Consider the following 5,000-nt stretch of genomic DNA (forward strand, 5'->3'; position numbering starts at 1 on the left):
CGTTGCAATTTAGTGAAGAGTAAGGAAAAAGATTCATTCTGGTCAGTAAGGGGATCGAACCCTCGACATCCGCGTTATTAGCACGGCGCTCTAACCAACTGAGCTAACAGGCCTCTTACTCAGATAGTTATTGTGCAAGATTTTCTGATGAATTGTGTTCTCATCAAGAGGAAGTAAAAGGTTTACACTCTGGCACGTAAGGGGATCGAACCCTCGACATCCGCGTTATTAGCACGGCACTCTAACCAACTGAGCTAACAGGCCACTTGCTCTGATAGTTATTGTGCAAGATTTTCTGATGAATTGTGTTCTCATCAAGAGGAAGTAAAAGGTTTACACTCTGGCGCGTAAGGGGATCGAACCCTCGACATCCGCGTTATTAGCACGGCGCTCTAACCAACTGAGCTAACAGGCCACTTACTCTGGTAGTTATTGTGCAAGATTTTCTGATGAATTGGGTTCTCATCAAGAGGAAGTAAAAGGTTTACACTCTAGGCCGTAAGGGGATCGAACCCTCGACATCCGCGTTATTAGCACGGCGCTCTAACCAACTGAGCTAACAGGCCACTTACTCTGATAGTTATTGTGCAAGATTTTCTGATGAATTGTGTTCTCATCAAGAGGAAGTAAAAGGTTTACACTCTGGCCCGTAAGAGGATCGAACCCTCGACATCCGCGTTATTAGCACGGCGCTCTAACCAACTGAGCTAACAGGCCACTTGCTCTGATAGTTATTGTGCAAGATTTTCTGATGAATTGTGTTCTCATCAAGAGGAAGTAAAAGGTTTACACTCTGGCCCGTAAGGGGATCGAACCCTCGACATCCGCGTTATTAGCACGGCGCTCTAACCAACTGAGCTAACAGGCCACTTGCTCTGATAGTTATTGTGCAAGATTTTCTGATGAATTGTGTTCTCATCAAGAGGAAGTAAAAGGTCTACACTCTGGCCCGTAAGGGGATCGAACCCTCGACATCCGCGTTATTAGCACGGCGCTCTAACCAACTGAGCTAACAGGCCACTTGCTCTGATAGTTATTGTGCAAGATTTTCTGATGAATTGTGTTCTCATCAAGAGGAAGTAAAAGGTCTACACTCTGGCCCGTAAGGGGATCGAACCCTCGACATCCGCGTTATTAGCACGGCGCTCTAACCAACTGAGCTAACAGGCCACTTGCTCTGATAGTTATTGTGCAAGATTTTCTGATGAATTGTGTTCTCATCAAGAGGAAGCAAAAGGTCTACACTCTGGCCCGTAAGGGGATCGAACCCTCGACATCCGCGTTATTAGCACGGCGCTCTAACCAACTGAGCTAACAGGCCACTTGCTCTGATAGTTATTGTGCAAGATTTTCTGATGAATTGTGTTCTCATCAAGAGGAAGCAAAAGGTCTACACTCTGGCCCGTAAGGGGATCGAACCCTCGACATCCGCGTTATTAGCACGGCGCTCTAACCAACTGAGCTAACAGGCCACTTGCTCTGATAGTTATTGTGCAAGATTTTCTGATGAATTGTGTTCTCATCAAGAGGAAGCAAAAGGTCTACACTCTGGCCCGTAAGGGGATCGAACCCTCGACATCCGCGTTATTAGCACGGCGCTCTAACCAACTGAGCTAACAGGCCACTTGCTCTGATAGTTATTGTGCAAGATTTTCTGATGAATTGTGTTCTCATCAAGAGGAAGCAAAAGGTCTACACTCTGGCCCGTAAGGGGATCGAACCCTCGACATCCGCGTTATTAGCACGGCGCTCTAACCAACTGAGCTAACAGGCCACTTGCTCTGATAGTTATTGTGCAAGATTTTCTGATGAATTGTGTTCTCATCAAGAGGAAGCAAAAGGTCTACACTCTGGCCCGTAAGGGGATCGAACCCTCGACATCCGCGTTATTAGCACGGCGCTCTAACCAACTGAGCTAACAGGCCACTTGCTCTGATAGTTATTGTGCAAGATTTTCTGATGAATTGTGTTCTCATCAAGAGGAAGCAAAAGGTCTACACTCTGGCCCGTAAGGGGATCGAACCCTCGACATCCGCGTTATTAGCACGGCGCTCTAACCAACTGAGCTAACAGGCCACTTGCTCTGATAGTTATTGTGCAAGATTTTCTGATGAATTGTGTTCTCATCAAGAGGAAGCAAAAGGTCTACACTCTGGCCCGTAAGGGGATCGAACCCTCGACATCCGCGTTATTAGCACGGCGCTCTAACCAACTGAGCTAACAGGCCACTTGCTCTGATAGTTATTGTGCAAGATTTTCTGATGAATTGTGTTCTCATCAAGAGGAAGCAAAAGGTCTACACTCTGGCCCGTAAGGGGATCGAACCCTCGACATCCGCGTTATTAGCACGGCGCTCTAACCAACTGAGCTAACAGGCCACTTGCTCTGATAGTTATTGTGCAAGATTTTCTGATGAATTGTGTTCTCATCAAGAGGAAGTAAAAGGTCTACACTCTGGCCCGTAAGGGGATCGAACCCTCGACATCCGCGTTATTAGCACGGCGCTCTAACCAACTGAGCTAACAGGCCACTTGCTCTGATAGTTATTGTGCAAGATTTTCTGATGAATTGTGTTCTCATCAAGAGGAAGTAAAAGGTCTACACTCTGGCCCGTAAGGGGATCGAACCCTCGACATCCGCGTTATTAGCACGGCGCTCTAACCAACTGAGCTAACAGGCCACTTGCTCTGATAGTTATTGTGCAAGATTTTCTGATGAATTGTGTTCTCATCAAGAGGAAGTAAAAGGTCTACACTCTGGCCCGTAAGGGGATCGAACCCTCGACATCCGCGTTATTAGCACGGCGCTCTAACCAACTGAGCTAACAGGCCACTTGCTCTGATAGTTATTGTGCAAGATTTTCTGATGAATTGTGTTCTCATCAAGAGGAAGTAAAAGGTCTACACTCTGGCCCGTAAGGGGATCGAACCCTCGACATCCGCGTTATTAGCACGGCGCTCTAACCAACTGAGCTAACAGGCCACTTGCTCTGATAGTTATTGTGCAAGATTTTCTGATGAATTGTGTTCTCATCAAGAGGAAGTAGAAGGTCTACACTCTGGCCCGTAAGGGGATCGAACCCTCGACATCCGCGTTATTAGCACGGCGCTCTAACCAACTGAGCTAACAGGCCACTTGCTCTGATAGTTATTGTGCAAGATTTTCTGATGAATTGTGTTCTCATCAAGAGGAAATAAAAGGTCTACACTCTGGCCCGTAAGGGGATCGAACCCTCGACATCCGCGTTATTAGCACGGCGCTCTAACCAACTGAGCTAACAGGCCACTTGCTCTGATAGTTATTGTGCAAGATTTTCTGATGAATTGTGTTCTCATCAAGAGGAAGTAAAAGGTTTACACTCTGGCCCGTAAGGGGATCGAACCCTCGACATCCGCGTTATTAGCACGGCGCTCTAACCAACTGAGCTAACAGGCCACTTGCTCTGATAGTTATTGTGCAAGATTTTCTGATGAATTGTGTTCTCATCAAGAGGAAGTAAAAGGTCTACACTCTGGCCCGTAAGGGGATCGAACCCTCGACATCCGCGTTATTAGCACGGCGCTCTAACCAACTGAGCTAACAGGCCACTTGCTCTGATAGTTATTGTGCAAGATTTTCTGATGAATTGTGTTCTCATCAAGAGGAAGTAAAAGGTCTACACTCTGGCCCGTAAGGGGATCGAACCCTCGACATCCGCGTTATTAGCACGGCGCTCTAACCAACTGAGCTAACAGGCCACTTGCTCTGATAGTTATTGTGCAAGATTTTCTGATGAATTGTGTTCTCATCAAGAGGAAGTAAAAGGTCTACACTCTGGCCCGTAAGGGGATCGAACCCTCGACATCCGCGTTATTAGCACGGCGCTCTAACCAACTGAGCTAACAGGCCACTTGCTCTGATAGTTATTGTGCAAGATTTTCTGATGAATTGTGTTCTCATCAAGAGGAAGTAAAAGGTCTACACTCTGGCCCGTAAGGGGATCGAACCCTCGACATCCGCGTTATTAGCACGGCGCTCTAACCAACTGAGCTAACAGGCCACTTGCTCTGATAGTTATTGTGCAAGATTTTCTGATGAATTGTGTTCTCATCAAGAGGAAGTAAAAGGTCTACACTCTGGCCCGTAAGGGGATCGAACCCTCGACATCCGCGTTATTAGCACGGCGCTCTAACCAACTGAGCTAACAGGCCACTTGCTCTGATAGTTATTGTGCAAGATTTTCTGATGAATTGTGTTCTCATCAAGAGGAAGTAAAAGGTCTACACTCTGGCCCGTAAGGGGATCGAACCCTCGACATCCGCGTTATTAGCACGGCGCTCTAACCAACTGAGCTAACAGGCCACTTGCTCTGATAGTTATTGTGCAAGATTTTCTGATGAATTGTGTTCTCATCAAGAGGAAGTAAAAGGTCTACACTCTGGCCCGTAAGGGGATCGAACCCTCGACATCCGCGTTATTAGCACGGCGCTCTAACCAACTGAGCTAACAGGCCACTTGCTCTGATAGTTATTGTGCAAGATTTTCTGATGAATTGTGTTCTCATCAAGAGGAAGTAAAAGGTCTACACTCTGGCCCGTAAGGGGATCGAACCCTCGACATCCGCGTTATTAGCACGGCGCTCTAACCAACTGAGCTAACAGGCCACTTGCTCTGATAGTTATTGTGCAAGATTTTCTGATGAATTGTGTTCTCATCAAGAGGAAGTAAAAGGTCTACACTCTGGCCCGTAAGGGGATCGAACCCTCGACATCCGCGTTATTAGCACGGCGCTCTAACCAACTGAGCTAACAGGCCACTTGCTCTGATAGTTATTGTGCAAGATTTTCTGATGAATTGTGTTCTCATCAAGAGGAAGTAAAAGGTCTACACTCTGGCCCGTAAGGGGATCGAACCCTCGACATCCGCGTTATTAGCACGGCGCTCTAACCAACTGAGCTAACAGGCCACTTGCTCTGATAGTTATTGTGCAAGATTTCTGATGAATTGTGTTCTCATCAAGA

At 46.8% G+C, this 5,000-nt stretch overlaps 28 non-coding genes across 28 annotated transcripts; all 28 read right to left on the bottom strand.

Annotated features, from left to right (window-relative positions):
• Positions 1-794: 794 nt before the first annotated feature.
• TRNAI-AAU (transfer RNA isoleucine (anticodon AAU)) lies at positions 795-868 on the bottom strand. The gene has a single exon. It is a non-coding gene; the product is annotated as a tRNA-Ile (tRNA).
• A 77-nt stretch (positions 869-945) lies between these two features.
• Positions 946-1,019, bottom strand: TRNAI-AAU (transfer RNA isoleucine (anticodon AAU)). The gene has a single exon. It is a non-coding gene; the product is annotated as a tRNA-Ile (tRNA).
• A 77-nt stretch (positions 1,020-1,096) lies between these two features.
• Positions 1,097-1,170, bottom strand: TRNAI-AAU (transfer RNA isoleucine (anticodon AAU)). The gene has a single exon. It is a non-coding gene; the product is annotated as a tRNA-Ile (tRNA).
• Positions 1,171-1,247: 77 nt separating this feature from the next.
• On the bottom strand, positions 1,248-1,321 carry TRNAI-AAU (transfer RNA isoleucine (anticodon AAU)). Its single transcript has one exon. It is a non-coding gene; the product is annotated as a tRNA-Ile (tRNA).
• Positions 1,322-1,398: 77 nt separating this feature from the next.
• TRNAI-AAU (transfer RNA isoleucine (anticodon AAU)) lies at positions 1,399-1,472 on the bottom strand. Its single transcript has one exon. It is a non-coding gene; the product is annotated as a tRNA-Ile (tRNA).
• Positions 1,473-1,549: 77 nt separating this feature from the next.
• TRNAI-AAU (transfer RNA isoleucine (anticodon AAU)) lies at positions 1,550-1,623 on the bottom strand. The gene has a single exon. It is a non-coding gene; the product is annotated as a tRNA-Ile (tRNA).
• Positions 1,624-1,700: 77 nt separating this feature from the next.
• Positions 1,701-1,774, bottom strand: TRNAI-AAU (transfer RNA isoleucine (anticodon AAU)). Its single transcript has one exon. It is a non-coding gene; the product is annotated as a tRNA-Ile (tRNA).
• A 77-nt stretch (positions 1,775-1,851) lies between these two features.
• On the bottom strand, positions 1,852-1,925 carry TRNAI-AAU (transfer RNA isoleucine (anticodon AAU)). The gene has a single exon. It is a non-coding gene; the product is annotated as a tRNA-Ile (tRNA).
• A 77-nt stretch (positions 1,926-2,002) lies between these two features.
• On the bottom strand, positions 2,003-2,076 carry TRNAI-AAU (transfer RNA isoleucine (anticodon AAU)). Its single transcript has one exon. It is a non-coding gene; the product is annotated as a tRNA-Ile (tRNA).
• Positions 2,077-2,153: 77 nt separating this feature from the next.
• Positions 2,154-2,227, bottom strand: TRNAI-AAU (transfer RNA isoleucine (anticodon AAU)). The gene has a single exon. It is a non-coding gene; the product is annotated as a tRNA-Ile (tRNA).
• A 77-nt stretch (positions 2,228-2,304) lies between these two features.
• On the bottom strand, positions 2,305-2,378 carry TRNAI-AAU (transfer RNA isoleucine (anticodon AAU)). Its single transcript has one exon. It is a non-coding gene; the product is annotated as a tRNA-Ile (tRNA).
• A 77-nt stretch (positions 2,379-2,455) lies between these two features.
• Positions 2,456-2,529, bottom strand: TRNAI-AAU (transfer RNA isoleucine (anticodon AAU)). The gene has a single exon. It is a non-coding gene; the product is annotated as a tRNA-Ile (tRNA).
• Positions 2,530-2,606: 77 nt separating this feature from the next.
• Positions 2,607-2,680, bottom strand: TRNAI-AAU (transfer RNA isoleucine (anticodon AAU)). Its single transcript has one exon. It is a non-coding gene; the product is annotated as a tRNA-Ile (tRNA).
• A 77-nt stretch (positions 2,681-2,757) lies between these two features.
• TRNAI-AAU (transfer RNA isoleucine (anticodon AAU)) lies at positions 2,758-2,831 on the bottom strand. Its single transcript has one exon. It is a non-coding gene; the product is annotated as a tRNA-Ile (tRNA).
• A 77-nt stretch (positions 2,832-2,908) lies between these two features.
• TRNAI-AAU (transfer RNA isoleucine (anticodon AAU)) lies at positions 2,909-2,982 on the bottom strand. The gene has a single exon. It is a non-coding gene; the product is annotated as a tRNA-Ile (tRNA).
• A 77-nt stretch (positions 2,983-3,059) lies between these two features.
• TRNAI-AAU (transfer RNA isoleucine (anticodon AAU)) lies at positions 3,060-3,133 on the bottom strand. The gene has a single exon. It is a non-coding gene; the product is annotated as a tRNA-Ile (tRNA).
• Positions 3,134-3,210: 77 nt separating this feature from the next.
• Positions 3,211-3,284, bottom strand: TRNAI-AAU (transfer RNA isoleucine (anticodon AAU)). The gene has a single exon. It is a non-coding gene; the product is annotated as a tRNA-Ile (tRNA).
• Positions 3,285-3,361: 77 nt separating this feature from the next.
• On the bottom strand, positions 3,362-3,435 carry TRNAI-AAU (transfer RNA isoleucine (anticodon AAU)). Its single transcript has one exon. It is a non-coding gene; the product is annotated as a tRNA-Ile (tRNA).
• A 77-nt stretch (positions 3,436-3,512) lies between these two features.
• On the bottom strand, positions 3,513-3,586 carry TRNAI-AAU (transfer RNA isoleucine (anticodon AAU)). Its single transcript has one exon. It is a non-coding gene; the product is annotated as a tRNA-Ile (tRNA).
• Positions 3,587-3,663: 77 nt separating this feature from the next.
• On the bottom strand, positions 3,664-3,737 carry TRNAI-AAU (transfer RNA isoleucine (anticodon AAU)). The gene has a single exon. It is a non-coding gene; the product is annotated as a tRNA-Ile (tRNA).
• A 77-nt stretch (positions 3,738-3,814) lies between these two features.
• TRNAI-AAU (transfer RNA isoleucine (anticodon AAU)) lies at positions 3,815-3,888 on the bottom strand. The gene has a single exon. It is a non-coding gene; the product is annotated as a tRNA-Ile (tRNA).
• Positions 3,889-3,965: 77 nt separating this feature from the next.
• On the bottom strand, positions 3,966-4,039 carry TRNAI-AAU (transfer RNA isoleucine (anticodon AAU)). Its single transcript has one exon. It is a non-coding gene; the product is annotated as a tRNA-Ile (tRNA).
• Positions 4,040-4,116: 77 nt separating this feature from the next.
• On the bottom strand, positions 4,117-4,190 carry TRNAI-AAU (transfer RNA isoleucine (anticodon AAU)). Its single transcript has one exon. It is a non-coding gene; the product is annotated as a tRNA-Ile (tRNA).
• A 77-nt stretch (positions 4,191-4,267) lies between these two features.
• Positions 4,268-4,341, bottom strand: TRNAI-AAU (transfer RNA isoleucine (anticodon AAU)). The gene has a single exon. It is a non-coding gene; the product is annotated as a tRNA-Ile (tRNA).
• A 77-nt stretch (positions 4,342-4,418) lies between these two features.
• On the bottom strand, positions 4,419-4,492 carry TRNAI-AAU (transfer RNA isoleucine (anticodon AAU)). The gene has a single exon. It is a non-coding gene; the product is annotated as a tRNA-Ile (tRNA).
• Positions 4,493-4,569: 77 nt separating this feature from the next.
• On the bottom strand, positions 4,570-4,643 carry TRNAI-AAU (transfer RNA isoleucine (anticodon AAU)). Its single transcript has one exon. It is a non-coding gene; the product is annotated as a tRNA-Ile (tRNA).
• A 77-nt stretch (positions 4,644-4,720) lies between these two features.
• Positions 4,721-4,794, bottom strand: TRNAI-AAU (transfer RNA isoleucine (anticodon AAU)). Its single transcript has one exon. It is a non-coding gene; the product is annotated as a tRNA-Ile (tRNA).
• Positions 4,795-4,871: 77 nt separating this feature from the next.
• Positions 4,872-4,945, bottom strand: TRNAI-AAU (transfer RNA isoleucine (anticodon AAU)). Its single transcript has one exon. It is a non-coding gene; the product is annotated as a tRNA-Ile (tRNA).
• Positions 4,946-5,000: the final 55 nt, after the last annotated feature.

This window comes from Palaemon carinicauda, chromosome 30 (genome assembly GCF_036898095.1).
Source record: "Palaemon carinicauda isolate YSFRI2023 chromosome 30, ASM3689809v2, whole genome shotgun sequence".
NCBI lineage: Eukaryota > Metazoa > Arthropoda > Malacostraca > Decapoda > Palaemonidae > Palaemon > Palaemon carinicauda.